Source organism: Tachypleus tridentatus, chromosome 2, assembly GCF_004210375.1.
Source record: "Tachypleus tridentatus isolate NWPU-2018 chromosome 2, ASM421037v1, whole genome shotgun sequence".
Lineage (NCBI taxonomy): Eukaryota > Metazoa > Arthropoda > Merostomata > Xiphosura > Limulidae > Tachypleus > Tachypleus tridentatus.
Genome location: NC_134826.1, coordinates 91,714,491 through 91,736,638, shown reverse-complemented (window position 1 = coordinate 91,736,638; position 22,148 = coordinate 91,714,491). Strand labels below are relative to the sequence as shown.

General features: G+C 33.9%; 1 long non-coding RNA gene across 1 annotated transcript in view; it reads right to left on the bottom strand.

Annotated features, from left to right (window-relative positions):
• Positions 1 to 8,206, bottom strand: part of LOC143244524 (uncharacterized) — a 41,568-nt gene extending 33,362 nt beyond the window's left edge. The window contains exon 1 of the long non-coding RNA XR_013025133.1: positions 8,040 to 8,206. This is a non-coding gene — a long non-coding RNA (uncharacterized LOC143244524). The remainder of the gene's footprint in view (positions 1 to 8,039) is intronic.
• Positions 8,207 to 22,148: the final 13,942 nt, after the last annotated feature.

The window sequence follows — 22,148 nt, the reverse complement described above, 5'->3', positions numbered from 1 at the left end:
AGGTAAGGCAAACAGATAGACGCAACAGCTGCAAGATAGGCTTTGTTCAATTATGTTGAAATAAATAATGGAACTGACTGTCACTTTTATAACGTAATAAAGCTGGAAGTGCACAGTGTATTCAATAGTATTATATATGAAAGTTATATGGAACACTAGAATCAAGAATTCACAGTTTGGCAAGATAAACACAAGATCGAGTCAGGTTTATCACTGCGTAATTTATCTGCTTCGTTTGGTCATCACTGATATATTATTTATCTACTAAAAGTTGATCATAACTACTGTATGATCTATTCCATGAGTGTTGGTCATCACTACTTTGTGATTTATCTCGTAAACATTAGTCATCACTATTCTATAAATTTAGCTTGTATTAAAGGCAATGCCTAGTTTCTCATTTTGTTATATTGTTTTATGGTGAATTCACTGATCACCACTTCTAGGACCTCAGCATTCACTATCCCATTGTTTAGTAACTGTCGTAGCGTTAATGCTTTATCAGAATTGATGGCGGTATTTGCTTCTTCACACCAATCCATAATGCCACCAGTTGCTCTTTGCAGCTCTCTTGGAGTTTGAGCTCTCTGATCATTCTTATGCCCTACTAGTATGTTGTCTGCAAATCTATGTGTTCATTCCTGGCCCACTGACTGCATTTTTGCCACTTTTGATGTTAGATATTGAAAATAACAAGAGAAGTGGGCGATTACTGGTGCAGTTCTAGCAAAAAAAATCCATGCAGACAGAGACCCCCTGTTCAAATAATGTTGCTGTGGTCCAATTGACTATCTACCAATCTATTTTTGTAGTCATCAGGATGTGCATCAAATGGTCATGTTTTGCTTTACTGTGTGCATACTCTAAGATTAGTGCAGCAGCCACCATTTCAAACTTTTCTGAACCCGCCCCCTCACACACATCTATCCTTCGTTGGCCAATAACTTCTGAGTTTCTCTAGCAGGATTGCTCTACCTTTTGAATCAGGTATGAACTTCTTAGGAAAGATTTTTGAAGAAACTTACCATTATAGTGATGAACTTTTTATTCTGCTATTGAATTCTCTCACATTCTCACCCAAATTGCTTTTATCTAGGTCCTTAATGTAATGATGCCTTTGACTTGGTCTAAACTCACAATATCCTAATAGAATCCTGGATTTACCATAATCCGGAAACCATCTCTAATCATGCATCTTACCTCACAGTCTTGTTGATCTGTCTTTTCACAGAAATGTTTCAAGAATGTTTTACCCATTTCCTGATCAGTCTTCATGGTGACTCTTTCTCCATTCTGTATGTTTGGTATTATGTGGCCTATGTTTTTATTACTCATCCAGTGACGCAAATGCCAGAATTTTTGTAGTGTCTTACTATTTCTCTTCATATTTGCTAAATTGCTCCAATTTATCCTACTTAGATACAGCTGCCAATCTTTTAAGTTCTGCCCCAGTGGTACGGCGATATTTCTCTGGACCCACACCACTAAAAATCGGGTTTCAATACCCATTGTGGGAAAATCGAAGATAGTCTATTGTGTAGCTTTGTGCAATACTACAAACAAATAATCAAAGAAACATTTAAATTCCTCTATTAGTCTGTTCTTCTTGCTCTACACCTCCCTCATCAATTTCTCTGTGCTTGATGATGGTTTCTTAATTTCTGCTGCATTCATATGTCAGCTCTTTTCTTTCTTCAAGGTTCCTTAGCTCTCTCCGTCCATCATGGTGGCTGTATAAACTGATTTCTTTTGTCTTTTTCTTGGAATTTTGTCGAAGGAAGCCAAGGAGTTCGTCATTCTACCTACTAGAGTAAACGAACATTCATGCTGCTTTCTCTGTCTTATGACTACCAATCTTTCTGATAAACACAGCACATGGTAGAAAATCACTTTTTTATACTATTCCAGTATTTCCATTATGAATTGGTTATTGTTGGGTTTTTTTTATCTACTTGGAAAATGTTGGTAATCACAGCTGTATCATTTACCTGCTAAGTGTAGGTCATCATTGTTCTATAATTTACCTAGTAAATGTGGTTTATTCTTTCAGCATGATTTACTTGGAAACTATTGGTCATTATTTTGTTACTATTTATCCTGTAAGTTTTGTTTTTAGTGCTCTGTACTTTATCTCGTAAATATTACTGACTACTACATTTACTGTATTTTGATACTTTATGATCATGTTCTCGTCGCAGAATGTTCCGACTTTGATACTTTTTTTTTATCAAAACTCCAAACAACTCCCATTCTCAAGCAAATCACAAGAAACCTTGTTTGCTTTGGCCCAATGCTATATGTTACGTATTATAATTTATCTTGACAGAATCTCCGCTTTAGGGCTCGGCATGGCCAGGTGGTTAAGGTACTCGACTCGTAATATGAGGGTCACAGGTTCGAATCCCCGTCACACCCAACATGCTTGCCCTTTCAGCCGTGGAGGCATTATAATGTTACGGTCACTCCCACTATTCACTGGTAAAAAAGTAGCCCGAAAGTTGGCGGTAGGTTGTGATGACTAGCTGCCTTCCCTCTAGTCTTACACTGTTAAATTAAAGACGGCTAGCGCAGATAGCCCTTGAGTAGCTTTGCGTGAAATTAAAAAAAAATATCCGATTTATTATGTTAGATACGTTAGGTATTATGATTTCAAATAGCCGAAAATTTTAATTTTAATTTAGAAGATAATTGAATATATATCTCAGAACGGCTGGTATGGGTATTAACACTTTTATTGATAAGGAGAGAATAACGTTTCGAACTTCCTAGGTCATCTTCAGGTTAAGAAGATCTTAACAACAACCAACCAATTAGCACAACTGTAATATGCACGCACTGTTGGTTCTACTGGTTAAGAAGTGGATGGGCTTTGTTTACTGTTCGCACAACGGCCATATAAACCAAGTTTGTTTGTTGTTGTTTTTAGTCATAAGCCTTGCATATATTATCACTGAGCCACTGGTTGGTCTTCAAAACCAATTTCAAAATGTGTTGTTTTTGTTTGTTTGTTATAGCAAAGCCACATTGGGCTATCTGCTGAGGAACTCTTGATTTTAGCGTTGTAAATCCCTACACTTACCGCTGTACCAGCGGGGTCCATTTCAAAATGTAAAATTAATTACTAGGAATATGCTTGTGTAACAGTTAGTGGGCCTAGGAATAAGTTCAAAATGGTGTAACCTGATCATCGGTAGTTAGTTAGTACTGTGAAACGAAAATGACATAAATCCATACCATATTTCTGATATGTTGCGACATAAATAAATTTGACTAAAAATGCAGTTCATCAACTTAATGTAATATACACTGGAGTAGTTGCTATTAAGTAACTTGCTAATTTAAATAGGTTCTCTGGTTGGTACCGAATAGAGCTTGTAACGTATTTGACATATTATCATATACTTTTCTTTGTTTTTCCTCATCATAAGTTTTTAATAATAACATAAGAATGGTGATTATCGTTATAGCACTACTGGACTGCAATTCATTGGGCCTCGAAAATAATCGCAAGAATTCGTATGATGTATGTTTCTGAAATCGCTTTACGATTGGGATAAATATAGTCACTGTGGTTTTTATTTTTGCTAACGTATTTTGTTTCTCTCTCTCTTTTCCGTTAAAATATAAACGTGCAGTTTCTTTTGAAACCTATTTTTACAAGTCTTGTTTTTCAATTACTGTTATTTAAAACACGGCTGTGAAGACTGTGAAGTTATTTTTATATCGTTATTAGTTTATATACGGCATCAGGTCACAATTCATACGCTAGGCAATCGAATACGAGCACTAGCAGCAAACATACGTTTTCCATACATTGACTTTCATAGCCCGTAAATCTTCCTATTTAGCTGGGAAGGCTCATTCACGTTTTAAAACTGTAGAGTCCCTAAGCAGTGGCGTATTTAGGTAGGAGTTAAAGGGTGATCAACCCCAGGGCTCATGATCTTAATGAGGGTCCATTGACAATTTTATGTAAAATTACATGGAATGCAGGGCTTACAAAAAATAATAGCCCCTGAGCCCACACAACCTTGAATCTGCCACTGCTCCTAAATTTTCGTTTTCTTTCTTTTTATTTTATTTTATGAGTAATAGGTGCTTAGAAATCAAATGATCTCTCTTCACCCGCTCATAGTTTGTTGGAATTATGGAAATCTGTCATTGGAAAATAATAATAAAATAAAAACACTCGAAGTGAGGAAAGCTGAACAGGTCTAAACCAACCATCATGTGATTCTCGTTTCAGCTCTAAATAGATTCTCATCTTATGTTTTAAGAACTTAAACTTAACTTAACATTGAGTGAATGTCATTTTTGTTTACTTCCGTTGCTGGGAATTACTTCTAATATGTTATCTATTTCAGAATATTTTGACGCGCATACGCATGGCCATAAATTTTTATTTACACAATAACTTATAAATACCGTAGAAGGTCCAAAAATGGTTCAACATATCCGGTGTTAATTCTGGACAACTTTTGAATTATCTGTAATATAAGCATTTAGCACTCACCTGTACAGTCAGTTACAGCTTGTAAAATTACACTAAATATTTCGTATGTAGTTTGGTACCGAGTTATAATTAACCAAATCATTTTCATGCTTTAACTAATCGCTTGCTTAAAATTTAAAACAATACCATTTCTGGTCTTTTGCAGAAAAAACTCGTTTAGAACCTCTATTATCTGTATTACATAATTGCTCAGAACCTCTATTGTATGTATTATATAGTTGTTCAAAACCTCTACTGTTTGTATTATATAATTATTCTGAATTTTTACTGTCTATATTAAACAATTGTTCAGAATATCCTCTTTCTCTATTCTACAGTTGTCCAGAATATTTAGTTTATATTTTACAATTCTCTAGAATCTTTTCGTCTACAACATATAAGTAAATGGAATCTTAAACTTCCAAAAATTGTTGTTTATTGACTGGATAATTACTTGCTAAATACACTGAATTTTATTACTGTTGACGAGAGGAAAATACATGTCCAAAACCAAGAAATAAACATGTTTTACCCTCATCAACAATAACAGAAATGAACAATCCTCCTACGGAACCTACAACAATGAGGCAAATATAAATCATTCCCGAATTCATTTAATATCATAAAGATAATCACGAACGATAAGTGTGTAACTGAGCTCGTCTTGGAAACAACAGACACCCAAACACGAACAAAGTCAGTACCTGCTAAAATCTTGTCACTCTGTGAGTCAGCGGTAAGTTTACAGACTCACAACACTAAAATTCGGGATTCGATTATCAGCGGTAGAGACAGCGTTGATAGCTTATTGTATACTCTTGCACTAAGAAAACAACACCTAAGATCTCTCGAAGGACTGGGGATGCATTTTGCGTGATATTGAACGTAAAAATATCTGAAGAAGCAACTATTTAATACAGTTAAAGTTTATTTACCTCTTTCACGTAGTAACAGCTGTTTCTCTAGAGATATTTTTCACTAGTTAACATTCCAAGTTAGATATCTGAATTCTGTGTGTTTTTCACATCCGAAACATTTTAGCAGGGACTCTGTAAATACACTGCTGGTTAAAGTATGTTACGATGAAACACGTGATCACGAACTTTGATAGCTCTGTTATGACATATATTCGTCCTCTTACACTCGCAGAAAATAGTTAACTAATGATTTTGTTTCTTGTTAAGCACAAAAGTAAACAATAAATTATCTGTGCTTTGTCCATCGTGGGTATCGAAACAAAAATGTTAGCATCATAAGCCGTGAGACTTCCGCTGTTCGGATTACCTACTTTCAGTGTCTTGTGCTGAGCCTGTTTTCAGGGAGACAGCAGTATTTCCTCTGTTAAGATGGTTCGGATTGTTCATCGAAATGGTATTTTAAATATATCTTTAATAGGCCATCAGAACTTTACAATAGTATACACTACTTCACTGTGTGCCTGTGATATTATGTAAATATGATGTAAATGCCATCCTACTACCTTGTGTAAAGGATTGATATTAACCAACTCTACATTTACTTCCTTTTTTGAAATGTTTTTCTTTACTTGTAAACATTGTAGCAATGATCGTGGTTAAGCAGTTTTTATGCTTAAATAGATAAACATATTAATGCAGGCTTTACCGTTATAAATTGTTTTAACAAAACAACAAACGATTGTGTATTTCTGCATATAGTATGCCCCCTACACTCCACCACTATACAAACTAGTTCGTCGTCAACGGATAAATATTTACATTATTTATCTGTTTATACTGCAGACTCGAAGTTTTACATGTGACAGTCATACTCGAATCAGTAGACCCCATCTCTTGTTGGACAATGAAATATTTGTACACTTAGAAAGCATAGAGTATATTAAGTTTACTAGAAAATACCACAGAAACTCTAATTTCTGTTTCATAAAGTCAGTATTTTATTTTGTTCTTTAATAGTAGATAAAAGAAAAAGAAACAAGGATTCAACCAACATTTTGGATATATGAATATTGTATAGTCTGTATAGATAGATGCTTCATTCCAGAACAACACGTACCGTGTGTAACATTATTCGGTGACTAGAAAAAACACCGCGACAGACATGCCAAATATCAACCAGTAATTAGAAGAAAACCATGATCAGCATGTGAAATCTCACCTAGTAAATAAAATAACTACAACCAACATGTGAAACATCATCTGGTAATAAAAAGAATATAACCACGACCAAACTGTAAAACACCATCTGGTAAATAAAATAACACAACAACGAACAGCATGGGAAATATCACTTGGTAAACAGAACAAACAAACGAAGATTAACATATCAAAAATGTGGGAAATAATCTGGATAACAAGAAAAAGGAAATATTTTCTTCGTGCAGACATTAGAAAACAAAGTCCACTTTTTGATATACATTATTTATCTGTTTATACAGTTAACCAGCTATTACTTGGAAGGGTTTTCCTTGTCAAACAACTTTCTAAACCGGATATGTGAATATTGTAAACTTTTATGTTTATCAAATCCGAAACGACATGGAATCCTGGAACTTTAAGCTAGTTGGTTTTAAGATAAAGAGGAGTAAATGTCGACGTGAGTTGAAAAGTTCACAAGAAAACTGCTTTTTACCAATACTTCCTGTATACAACATTTTATTATTCAATACCCTGTGAAACATGTTGAAATGTTCATATAGTGACCATTATGTCCTGTTATTTCTCGTCTGGAACATTTAGTTATTGAATACCTTGTGCGAAATGTGAAAACGTTCACATGGTGAACACTTTGTCCTTCTACCGTCTGTCTAGAACTATGTTATTGAACACCTTGTAGACTTTGTGAGATACGTAGAAACGTTAATATATGGTCTTTTTGTGCTACTACTTCTTGTCTAGACCAATTAATTATTGTACAGTCTTGTGAGGTATGTTAAAACGTTCTAGGCGTATCTTCTTTGTACCGCTACTCCAATGGCCTTTGAATACTTTGTAAGATATGTAGAAACACTGAAATAGTGATTATTTTGTCCCGCTTCCTACCCTTAAGAATATTTAGTCACTGAATACCTAGATATGTAGGAAAATTTGCATGGTGACTACTTTATAACATAACATCATGTTTATAACATTTAGTAATTGAATACCTAATCAACTTTGTAGGACCATTCCAATGGTGAGTTTGCACTGTCTGGAATATTTATTTATTGAACACAGTGTAAAATATGCAAAAAAAAAGCTAGTTCCTGTTTAAAAGCACCATTTGATTGCCTGTGTTTAGGAATTTTAGCCACAAAGGGTGGGACGAATGAAAGCTATAAGTCGTGATATATTTTAAATTCATGCCGCATACATTACTGGAAATGATTATAAATACCACATGTGACACACATATAGGAGTCACAAAGAATGAGTAATTAGTAGTACAATACATTATTGGAAAAAATAGAAAAGGAAAATGAATAAGTTGTACAATAGACTGTTATTTTCTATTTCTTAACACTACTCTTTAAGAGTTTGGGAATTTTATCTCCTATAATTTTATTAAAAATACTATTAGTTTTACGTACCCTCTTCAGAGTTTTCATACAGTTGATACTGGAACATGAAATATGGACTTAACATATCGTAAAGAGTATCTTTTACCAGGCAGTACTTTGATTTATTTACATTTGTTACATGTTATTTTTATCATAGGAGCAATGAGTGACTCACCACACTACTATTCAGAATTGTCTGGCTGCCTGTACTTTTACATACATTATGTTGACATGGTAATGTTTGACTGGTTGAATGAAAACCAATCACAATGCACCTGACTGTACTCTGATGAAGTCAATTTTCACCCTGTAGCTTGGGGGTAGTTTCATAATATTTACTTTTTCAACACACTTATTCGTTTATTGTATAATTCTACGCAAAACTATATATGTATGTATTTTTTTTTACCAGAAAACCTTTAACTATTTTTAATAACACAAATAATTATGTGAAATTATAGTAGTTAAACTGTATTCAAGCAAACAATACTCGACCTACGTGATGGGACGCATAGACTGCTTTAAAATTTATTTCATACTGGTTAAAACAATAGAAACCGAAGTCAGTGATGTTGATTTGTCACTATTTTTCCTTTGGCTGATGGTCCGCGAGGAAACTATCTCAACGACTTTGTTCAATAAGCCACAAAGAGTATCATTCTCTTATTCTTCGTGCGCGGGTTGAGTCTCTGGTAGAGCTTTGGACTTAGGAACTGGTGAGCTTGGCTCAATTCCAAGGCATGCCACAAAATAATTCCCGCGCTTTAAGCTGTGAGCGCGTTATTAAAGTGGCAGTCAATTCCTTAACGTGGATGGTAGGTGCTGCTAATTAGCTGCTTTCCCTGTGGTCAGTAGTTAACAGTTAAGGACGGTGACAGATAAGCTTTAACAGCTTTGTGAGAAACACAAAATATAACTGTATATTGTGGTAAATAATGTGCAAAAATCATAATTCTAGTAAACGATATTTTCATTACTTCTTAAAGTTAGCTTTCTTACGGAAATTCGGCGTTTTAAATAAAATACTTAAACGCAGGGTGAAACTGGAATCACTAGCCAATAATACATTAACATTATATGACAGTATCATGTAGAAAATATTCAAAATATACATTATACAATCGGTGTCATTAGAAAGCCAACCCCTATATTATGTATGAAGTAAAAGAATATAAAAAAATCAATAAACATAATATTAAATTTTATTACACACGTTCATAGATTACACTTACATTCAATTAGGAAAAAAACATCTCAAGTAGTAAAACCATTTTGTAAATGTAAAACGATGTAAGGATAACTGTGCCAGAAAGGATGCAAACGTGAATATTTTGATGACACAGCTATAAATTTTTCGTATGTTCTTACCTTACTGTAGGTTACCCAAAATTAAGTCCAAAAAAGTCAAGATTATGGCCAGTAATGATTAAATTTTATTGTAGCCGACTATATGGTATAATAACAATATCCAAGGTTATTTGGACTAAAAATAATAATGTAATTATTCGAATACACAAGAAAAATATTTTCTTTTAATTTAAAATTTTCATTTTTATTGCATTTTAATCAACAATTGAGTTTGGTAAATGCAGAAATAAATTATTTTTGAGTCAGCAGTGGTTGATATTAAATTCTAAATTATTCACAGATACAAAAGCTTTTAATCAGTTTTTACAAGGCTATGTTAGCAATTTAGCTCAGTTCTTACTGTTACCAAAAATATGTTAAATGTAACTAAGTGAAACGTTATATTCCAGATCATGGAGTTAACAAAATACGTTTTTGGAATTTTCCCACCAAGTTGCACCATTTCTCCAGATTTGAAATAAGTTGTAGCTCTATGAAACCCCACCACACAAGGTACACCATATTCTCGAGCAAGAACAACACCATGTAAAATAAAACCTTCTTACTCAGCAACAATTCTAGACAATAATTGTAAATATGGACTTCATCCAGTATCAGTACTGTAGGTTATTAAAATATCTCCTGCCTGGATCTCTTCAGCTTGTTCTAAAGAAGTCACTATTCTAACTGGTCCTCAAGCAATTCCTTTGCTGGCTGGTGTACCCAACATATAACTACTGTTGGGAAGAATATTAGGCCTGTTTGCTTGTTTGATTCAGAGGTTTTATTATTCTCTTGCTTATTTCAGGGAACAGAGAGCGTCTAACTGTGGATACACCCTTTTCCCACGAATTGCTTTTCTAATTGATCGTGCGGATATTGTCTGACGCAATTTTCCAGTTTCTTCACGAGTCAAGAAGAACAGCAAACTAGCATAAGGTAGTCGCCCTTCTTTCACCATCAGTATTGACAAATAGCAGTATGCACAACGAATGACGTTGAATATCTTGATAAGATGGGATTTAGATTATTCTCGTGGTAACAGAAACCTTATCAACCGTTTCTCCCACCAAGACAATGAAACTCGAAGATTTGATATTGCTTATTCTACAGTGACTTCCACTTTCTCTTTGATATTATAAGAGACTGTTCCTACAGGACTCTTAAAAGTGTTTTTACAACCTGTCTTGGATCTGCTCCCTAAGGAATAGAGCAGACATCAAATTCTTTTGCTCCTTGGTGACCATGTTTATGCAAAAAAATTCTGAAATATTACTCAGCTGAATTAAATGACTGACTTTTAGAAATCTTGTCGCATTCTCTGTTGTCATACGTTTAAGCTTTTACTTGTAAATTTCTTTAGTAATTTTTAGAGTCAGTTTTTCTAGAGGATCAGGAACATAAGCACTTTAAACATTTGCGCAAATTGATAAAAGATGACCAAAGTCTGAAAACACTTTTGCATTTCATTTCTGTTCTGTTGATGCCAACAAGTTTAAGAGCAAAATTCTGTTTTTGTATCAGCTAATATTACAAGTCAAGCCAGAAAAATGTAGATGACTTCTTTCACTGCTGCTCATTCTATGTCTCTGAGACTACCAAAATACGCCTCCATCAGGATACCAGTCTGCCCTCGTGTTTTTTCCTTTGTTTGATTTTCGCGTAAAGTTAACTACTACTTATTCAGTTATTTCTACGATAGTGCTTAGTATATGACAGTAAAATGTAGAAAATATTCAAATCATTGTACATCATACAATTGGTGTCTTTAGAAAGTCAACCGTTATAATATGTATAAAGATAAGGAGTAAAAACAATCAATATACATAATATTACATTTTACTACACACATTCATAGATTATACTAATATTCAATTAGGAAAAAATGTCAGAAGTAATAAAAAGATTATGTAAATGTAAAACGATGTAGGGATGACTGTGCCAGAAAGGATACAAACATGAATGTTTGGATAACACAGCTATAAATTTTTCATATGTTCTTACCTCACTGTCGGTTCTTCAAAATTAAGTGGTTGGCGATGCTATATGTATCTCACCATAGGAGTCTACTTTAGCACGAATGTTCTTTTTGCTGATACTAACAGACTGGTATGTTTAGCTTGTTGGTATAGTCCCGATCCAACAAGATAGTGTTTGATTCTACTGCAACAGAAACAACTGTTTCTCCACGTCCACAGTTAGCTGTGATAATGATAATTGCTGGGTTAGCAGTTACTGTATCACAAGTAAACATGACCCCTGCAACATCAACAGGAAGCCTTTCCTGAATGGCTACTGCCATGGAAGAGTTTAACAATTGCCCATTACCCCGTTTATACTCGTTAGCAACAAATGAGAACTGAAAGACCCAGCATTTTGATACAGTTTCAAATATAATTTTGAGTCCTCTCACTTTTAAAAAAAATTATTCTGTACAGCTGTTGACATTTCATTTAAATCCTGCCCTGTTGTTAGAAATCTAATAGCAAACCTAAGATTGTAAAACGCGTTTCCAAAGATTATCTGCATTTACGTATGTATTGTTTCAAATGCTTCTTTGGGGATTTCGATTTTACTGACAGCTGTCACAACTTGCTCACAAATATTCTTTAAATTACATTCAACATGGCCCAAGCTACCTCCTGTAAAGAAGTCGTGGTTTCATGTAACTGTTCCTCCTTTTTTTTTATAAATTCCATTTTTGGGATATAAAAATAATGCTGTTGATGAGAAGTTGCAGTTAACTTACTCAGAGGAACTTTTTTCTTCTAGAAAGATCTGTCATTTTACAACTAGAATGATCAAAGTCTACCACAAGTGAGTTCAACATCATTGAATTTTGTTTGTGAAATATGTACATTGAAGAAGGAACAACAACCACAGGGCATTCGAAAGTTTTGTATGCAAGTATACAAACCCCACAACCAACATCTCCATCGAGAATAGTAGAATAATATAGAGGTGTTGCTCTATATGTCAAATAATAAAATTATACAAATTTTCTTTTATATTCACAAGACACCCAAAGGCCTTTCCACCTGCTATAAAAATAAATCTCTCAGAAGAAGGATTTTTTAAAAAATTTTCTCCCATTCGGGGGAACAAGAAGTCACAAAACTCAATGGTATATATTATGTCATTCGAGTGGATGTAGTGTCCGTAAAAATGGTTAGATACAATTCTTGGTAATGATATATATGTATATCAGTTTGTTATAACTCAAAAATAAGCCGAAACAAAAACCAAAAACACCGCATCAACTGAAAAGATTGCAGGATACAAGCTACAACATAGGATTATAAAATGTGAAAATAAATACATTTTAATGAAGTTAAATAATAAAATAAGTAAAATCACAAAGAAGGACTGCGTTAAAAACAGCAAATCCAAACCCCTGAATAATTATATTAGTTTGTTATAATTGAAAAGGAAGCCAAAACAAAAGCAAATTAAACAATGATGCAACGTTTTCTTACACCATGACTCTTTTGTTAATGCCTCAGCTAAATAAACCTGGTTAACGTCACCGATGGGGGGATGATTTTTGGAACCACTTACGTGGACTGTTCAATTTACAAATTGGTAATCTCTGATTACGTGAACCTGAAAGCTGTAAACATGCAGTCACAGAATAATCTTGTTGCCACGATGCTTGCATATATACTTAGGCCTACTGATTGATACTTAGAACTATCGCTTAGATCGAAAAGCTCTATTAACACGCCTCTATTAAAGATGTACATTTCGGCTACTGGCCTAATTATGTAATTCGATTGGTAAGAACACGAGAATCACAAGAACAAACACACAATTTGTAGTCCTGTGATGCAATAAAACAATTCAACAGACCAAACTGTAGGGGGGATGATTGTATGCACCATACCCCCCACCTAAAATGAAGGGGGGATGTATCCTACCCATCCGCCCCAGGATCTACGCCCCTGGATATTGCTAACCAAATGAAACTAATCATTACATGAACTATTTTAAATTTTTCTGACTTTTGACAGATATCTCTTAAAAGGCCATTAAAAGAAATTCTCCATTTTCTCATGGCACTCGTGCACTCTATTTTCAGTTCTCCTCTACTAAAACCATCACTATCTCCAGTGAGGATCTGGCGTACTGGCCCTCAGGGGTAACTATAATGGTTGCCTTTATTTGCCCGTAATAACACTATAACTTCTGCTCTTTTATATTGTAATCTAGCAATTTTCACAAACAAACGTTCTTCTGTGGATTCATTCCATAGAAAATAGTTTATCCGAGTTTGTGGTTAACCTGTGTGTTAATTGTAGTGCCTCCAAAATTTTCTCTTTTATTAGTGGTATACATCCAATCTTTACAAGGTCCATCAAATCACTCATATCATACAAGTCAAATCTCTCTTTATATATTCACCTCCTCATTTTTAGGTAGAGAAGAGCTACTACCTTCTTGAACCAGAAGTACCTGTCTGGTAAGTTGTAGATTCCGTACAAGGATGGTAGGTCCTCTGTTGTCAACAAGTGGAAAATAAAAAATGGAATGGGTAAATGGCTCCCATTTTATTTTTGCCTGCTAACTACAACTCAAATACAGCTCGATTATCCAATATGAAGAGTAAATAGTTGAGGGATTGCGATTCGGACTGAAACTTCTCTTAACGATATCACATTGATTATGACGTAGTAACACTAAGTGATCTATACCGGTAGCAACAAACATTAAATGGTTGCTTGAACCATAAGTCAAGACTAGCAAAACGTTTAATTCATCACAGCTATTCCTTCACTGTTAAACTCGAGTATTTTACAAATATTTAAGAAAAAGTGTGGGTACAGTGGGTGACTTTCTGTAGTTATCCAATGCCACATAAAGGTACTGATAGAATATAATTTTCAGACCCGGCTTGGAATGGCATACGAAGGATACATTCAACGATCGCTTCTCTCAATATCTGTTAACACATCTTTAAAAAATAAACGCAAAAACATACTTATCTTTATAAGCAACGCGTGTACACCGTAGCATCCTGTGAGATAGCGAATTCTATTTTTATTTTTGTTACAACTTTTAGTACATTCAGTCCCTAAACCTGAAATTGTATTTTTTACAATGAACAATACCAATTATTTATGCTTATTAACCATAGCTTTTATTCTTTTTTAAAAGAATATGAGACCCTGCTAGGAAACGGATATAATTCAAATATACTTGACTAATATAATGCATTTACCAAACAGCTGCTTTTAAAGCTAAAAGAACACCACCTTTCTCTATTAGCAGTAGTGAGTAGAAAATTATTTCACGTGACAAATTCATGGAACATAAAAAAATCACATTTTTAGAACATTCAACCCATTAACGTTTGAATATGACAGCATAAAGTAGAAGGATGATCATACCCATAATGGGAGATTTTATTCTAATTTACTCAAATTGTAAACTTTTACAGCGCAGTTAAGTTCTTAAAACATAAGATGAGAATCTATTTAGAGCTGAAACGAGAATCACATGATGGTTGGTTTACACCTGTTCAGCTTTCCTCACTTCGAGTGTTTTTATTTTATTATTATTTTCCAATGACAGATTTCCATAATTCCTACAAACCATGAGCGGGTGAAGAGAGATCATTTGATTTCTGAGCACCTATTACTCATAAAATAAAACAAAAAGAAAGAAAACGAAAATTTAGGAGCAGTGGCGGATTCAAGGTTGTGTGGGCCCAGGGGCTATTATTTTTTTGTAAGCCCTGCATTCCATGTAATTTTACATAAAATTGTCAATGGACCCTCATTAAGATCATGAGCCCTGGGGTTGATCACCCTTTAACTCCTACCTAAATACGCCACTGCTTAGGGACTCTACAGTTTTAAAACGTGAATGAGCCTTCCCAGCTAAATAGGAAGATTTACGGGCTATGAAAGTCAATGTATGGAAAACGTATGTTTGCTGCTAGTGCTCGTATTCGATTGCCTAGCGTATGAATTGTGACCTGATGCCGTATATAAACTAATAACGATATAAAAATAACTTCACAGTCTTCACAGCCGTGTTTTAAATAACAGTAATTGAAAAACAAGACTTGTAAAAATAGGTTTCAAAAGAAACTGCACGTTTATATTTTAACGGAAAAGAGAGAGAGAAACAAAATACGTTAGCAAAAATAAAAACCACAGTGACTATATTTATGCCAATCGTAAAGCGATTTCAGAAACATACATCATACGAATTCTTGCGATTATTTTCGAGTCCCAATGAATTGCAGTCCAGTAGTGCTATAACGATAATCACCATTCTTATGTTATTATTAAAAAACTTATGATGAGGGAAAACAAAGAAAAGTATATGATAATATGTCAAATACGTTACAAGCTCTATTCGGTACCAACCAGAGAACCTATTTAAATTAGCAAGTTACTTAATAGCAACTACTCCAGTGTATATTACATTAAGTTGATGAACTGCATTTTTAGTCAAATTTATTTATGTCGCAACATATCAGAAATATGGTATGGATTTATGTCATTTTCGTTTCACAGCACTAACTAACTACCGATGATCAAGTTACACCATTTTGAACTTATTCCTAGGCCCACTAACTGTTACACAAGCATATTCCTAGTAATTAATTTTACATTTTGAAATGGACCCCGCTGGTACAGCGGTAAGTGTAGGGATTTACAACGCTAAAATCAAGAGTTCCTCAGCAGATAGCCCAATGTGGCTTTGCTATAACAAACAAAAAAAAAACAACACATTTTGAAATTGGTTTTGAAGACCAACCAGTGGCTCAGTGATAATATATGCAAGGCTTATGACTAAAAACAAAAAAAAACAAACTTGGTTTATATGCCCGTTGTGCGAACAGTAAACAAAGCCCATCCACTTCTTAACCAGTAGAACCAACAGTGCGTGCATATTACAGTTTTGCTAATTGGTTCGTTGTTGTTAAGATCTTCTTAACCTGAAGATGACCTAGGAAGTTCGAAACGTTATTCTCTCCTTATCAATAAAAGTGTTAATACCCATACCAGCCGTTCTGAGATATATATTCAATTATCTTCTAAATTAAAATTAAAATTTTCGGCTATTTGAAATCATAACACCTAACGTACCTAACATAATAAATCGGATTTTTTTTTTAATTTCGCGCAAAGCTACTCAAGGGCTATCTGCGCTAGCCGTCTTTAATTTAACAGTGTAAGACTAGAGTGAAGGCAGCTAGTCATCACAACCTACCGCCAACTTTCGGGCTACTTTTTTTTACCAATAAATAGTGGGAGTGACCGTAACATTATAATGCCTCCACGGCTGAAAGGGCAAGCATGTTGGGTGTGACGGGGATTCGAACCTGTGACCCTCATATTACGAGTCGAGTACCTTAACCACCTGGCCATGCCGAGCCCTAAAGCGGAGATTCTGTCAAGATAAATTATAATACGTAACATATAGCATTGGGCCAAAGCAAACAAGGTTTCTTGTGATTTGCTTGAGAATGGGAGTTGTTTGGAGTTTTGATAAAAAAAAGTATCAAAGTCGGAACATTCTGCGACGATAACATGATCATAAAGTATCAAAATACAGTAAATGTAGTAGTCAGTAATATTTACGAGATAAAGTACAGAGCACTAAAAACAAAACTTACAGGATAAATAGTAACAAAATAATGACCAATAGTTTCCAAGTAAATCATGCTGAAAGAATAAACCACATTTACTAGGTAAATTATAGAACAATGATGACCTACACTTAGCAGGTAAATGATACAGCTGTGATTACCAACATTTTCCAAGTAGATAAAAAAAACCCAACAATAACCAATTCATAATGGAAATACTGGAATAGTATAAAAAAGTGATTTCCTACCATGTGCTGTGTTTATCAGAAAGATTGGCAGTCATAAGACAGAGAAACCAGCATGAATGTTCGTTTACTCTAGTAGGTAGAATGACGAACTCCTTGGTTTCCTCATAATTAACAGATCCAACCGACAATTAAACACAAACGAGATACATCTACTTAACAAAGGACTTAACTTCGCAATAGCACCTAGGTACACTCCAACCCTAGAAATAAAAACATGTTTAGAAGATCTAGCCAGGAGACTTGTGATACTTTCCACAGAAAACAAAAACAAGAAAACAACCGAAAACAACCAACAAAAAGAAGACAACTTAGACAATTTTATTGACATCCAACAGCAAAACCTCCCAGGTAAAATTAAAAATGTATATTTTCCAAAAACACCTGAAAACAACATCTTTAACGATTTTTTCAAAGAATTTGAAAAACCATCAACATAATTTCACAAAACAGAAAGTTAAAAAATAATCTTACAAAAAGAGATTAATTCCATTAAAAACCTAAAACAAGACAAAAACATAAAAATTCTAAAAGCAGATAAAGGTAACGCTATAGTCATAATGAACACGAATGAATACATCCAAAAAATGAATAACATCCTATCAAACACGAACAAATTTAAACCAATACACACAAATCCAACAAAGACACACGAGACGCAACTGAACAAATTACTACTACAAATGAAAAAAGCCAACACAATTTCACAAACACTTTATTCCTATTTACGTAAAACCGACTCACGCACACCGCAAATATACGGCATCCCCAAACCTCATAAACCAGATTGTCCATTACGACCAATAATTTCCACATATGAATCGTTTAATTACAATCTTGGTAAATACATAGCATGGGCATTCTCCAAATATGTAACATCAGCCAGCTCATTCATCAAAGACTCTTTTAATTTCAAGTCTAATCTTAATCAACTTAATCATAAAGCCTTAATGGCCAGTTTCGATGTTATATCCCTCTTTACAGAAGTCCCAACCACTGAAGCCTGCAAGATAGCCTTAGAAATCTATATCCGAGACCCTAACCCATCTATAGACATTCCCAGCAACCAATTAGCAACCCTCATAGAATTCACCACGATGAAGACAAACTTCATGTTCGACAACCACAACTATATACAAACAAATGGCCTAAGCATGGGCAACCCAGTATCACCAGTTCTAGCCAATATTTTTATGACACAAGTTGAAACACAAAAAATTAACACAACATTACATCCACCACTATACTTGTACAGATATGTAGGTGACACGATTGCGAAATTCACATCTACAGAACACACACTTAATTTTTTCAATCACATTAACGCTATACATCCCAACATTAACTTCACATGTGAACAAGAAGAAAGCAATCAAATATCATTTCTTAACCTCAAAATTACAAGAACCGATACTCAATTTAAAACAGAAATCCACCGAAAAATCACCCATACTGGACTATACATTCCTTGGGACTCAGCACATGAAACAAAACAAAAACTCAACATATTAAGAAACCAAATAAACACTGCCATAAAACTATGCTTACCAGATAAAATTAACTCTGAATTAGGCAAAATAAAATAATACTTCATCATCATCAATAAGTTTCCTCCACAAACCGTAGAAAACATTATACGCACTCACCTAGACAAAAGACAAAATCAACTAACAAAAGTAAATATATTCCACGAATTAAAAAAATTACGAAACCATGTACTGCTGCATACCATATATTCTCGACATAAACAGAAAAATAACCAACATTTGGCAAAAACTAGTAACAAAATATGAAATTCCAGTTAATACCAAATTTATTCCAAAACCAAGCACAAAACGAAGGTCAATACTATGTAAAAACTACACTGACAAACACCACACTAACATTATTTATAAAATACAATGTGATAACTGCCACGACTTCTACATTAGAGAAAGAAGTAAAAAACGGAAACCAGATTCAAAGAATACAAAAAGTCACCTTCACAATATTTCGAACACTGCAAGTCAAATAAGCACAACATAACCATAGAAAACACTCAAATACCAAATAAAGAAACAAACATAAACAAACGCAAAATTAAAGAACCCTTACTTATACAACAACTTAAGCCCAAAATAAACCCATACAAAGGAACACCTTTATACCTATATTAAAAATAATATAAATAATAATAATAAAATAAATAATATAAAATTATATATTCAAACATCTAAGCTCGCCCTCTACATTCCGACACTCAGTTACTCAACCCCTTTCAAACATGTGGTCAGCTTCCGGTCAGTTACCTCTTTCTTTCTTTGTAAACTTGACGATGACCGAAGAAGGTCGAAACGTTGTGCACTCCTCTACGTAAAAAAATTTCTCAACCCAAACGAGTCGTTTTTACATATATATTAATGCCCATGTTTTTAGAATTAGATGTTCAACAAGCACATATGGGTGTGATGATCGGGTGTCCACATACTTTTGGTCATGGAGTGTATGTAGAGATCAGATGCATGAAAGGAATATCGAGACATGGGTGGACATCTTTATTAAGTTTCATGTACATCTTTATAAGTGTGATTTGCCTCACTAAACTACAGCTGTACTATTATACAAAAGTATATCCTTACCTTTCACACATCTTTTTTGTTTATTCTCATATAGATATGTCATCAATAAGTAAATAAGACTATCATGCAAGACACTGAAGCAAATAATGTAGGTATAATTATACAATCTTATGGAGTTTTATATTCATTTTGCCTACTGGTATATTATGGACAACAGTCAGGCGATGTGACGTCCGTCGAACAAAAGTGAAGTTGGGCTAAGTGTAAATTTTTGCTTTGGTGTTAAGAAATAATTATATTACAGGGGTAAATGTATTTCTAGTAGTGTTAACAAATAATTAATATAATAATAATAATTGTATTAATTTTGACTTACTACTCTCATTTTTTTATTATTAACAGACAGGTAGTAAACGTACAAGAGTAGAATAATTTAATATCACGAAATCTTTGTCGACACGTGTAAGAAAATATAGCGCCATGTCTATGACATGTAGAGCAACACTCGTAGAAGACTCATTCGGAAAGCCTCTCACGAACGTATTAAATTAGTTTAATGAAAATATACTGAATAAACAAAATTTGAAATCCAAAGATAATGTCAAGGACAGTATATTCTCTACACAGATAAACCTATTAGCACCTGTTTAAAAGACAATAATGTATTTTCATCCCACACGATCCTGTCAAATATCAAAAAAGCTGATCGGAGTGAAAAAGGGTTAACATTAGATGACTCATTTAAAATTGAGATCACAACTTCACAGCTGCTTGCAGGTAGTAGTTGGAATAAGATCACTAACATTAAAACTGACGTCGTTGTAAAAAATAATCATTGCTAATAATAAAGAATAGCAATGATTTCTCTTGTGCTGAGGTTGTTATTTTAGGTTTGGCAGAAAGTCGTTTAATTATAAATATATTAGTCATTAGGAAGATCGTTAATTACACACGTGACCAGTGAACTCCATAAAGTGTGGATAGCCTCGTTGTTTTGTGCTATAAAACACCAATCAACCAACATTCAAGTGCATCTCACTGTTAATAGTCATTGCTTATAATATGTCATATCACTATTGACTCAGTATTGAAAAGAGACCGGTAGACGTTAATCACATTAATCAGACTATGATGTAGAGAACTCTTTATAAATCAAACGTAAAAGTAAAGTTTAAATTCCAAGTAGATGATCAAGTTCGAATTAGTAAAGCTAGACGAAATACCAACAATTCACAAAAAACTGAAGAAAAACTCTCAATGTACAATCTATAAGACTATCTCAGAGAAGAACTAGACAGAACATATTACGAATTTGAATCACAACGTGTTATCAAATACTGAACAATCTATATGCTGTGAAAGAAATATTATGTAAACAGGGAAGGGGTAAAAACAAATGTTATTTCATTAAATGGAAAGGATATCCTGATAAGTTTAATAGCTGGATCCCTCAAGTCAATGTGAATTGACTGCCACCAGAAAATGTTATGTATTACTCTATCAGCCATTGTTTTACATAGATTGGTTGTACGTAATGTTATCCAGCAATAGTTCTGAGAACTAGTTTGTCAATAATACTCTATTAGCCTCGAGGGTTCGTCTTGACTAAACTAAAATATCTACGTAGTTGACATAATCTATCTGATGGTGTGGGATATATCAGTTTCTTTCCCAGCTCTGATTATCGCATATATACCTGCATATATAGACACAGTGCTCTGAGTGGTTTTACGCTCTAATGGAAAACATTGTTGATCTATATCATACCTACTTGTCGACATAATATTACTTACAGTAAGGTTTTAACGATCACATTTCAATCATTGTCAGCCTATACGATCACTAAGTCTAATTATTAATCAGTTGTTGATATTTATCTTTTATGTTTTGATGCTTTAACGATTTTATGTCTTAATGGTCAACAACTGTACCTGCTTCCTGACTGTAAAAAAGCTCTAACGGCATTGTATAACATTACAACCAACTCATAACTCAGAACAAAAACAAAAATACTAAGTCTAGATGACACTGTTATTTTAAAAGAAAAATTATAATACAAACATTTATTTTCAAAAACTATTATACGGCTCTAAAAATGAGTTTCTAATCAGTTTTTAAAATGTTCTTTTGTTATTTTACACTAAAAATACAGATAACTACTCTTTACATTTACATCCTTTGCCTACACAAACTGTTTGCATACTCATGATACCAACCTGGTTTCTGGCCTAACAACATGCGAGAGTGTAACAGTCAAACAATGAGATAATGCAAAAACGCATTTTCTGGTAACAGATTCCATTTGTTAAGTGTCATCGCAACCTAGCAATGCACCACCTGGTTCTACTTCCTGAAATTATGACGTCATCGTATCTATCCCATACTC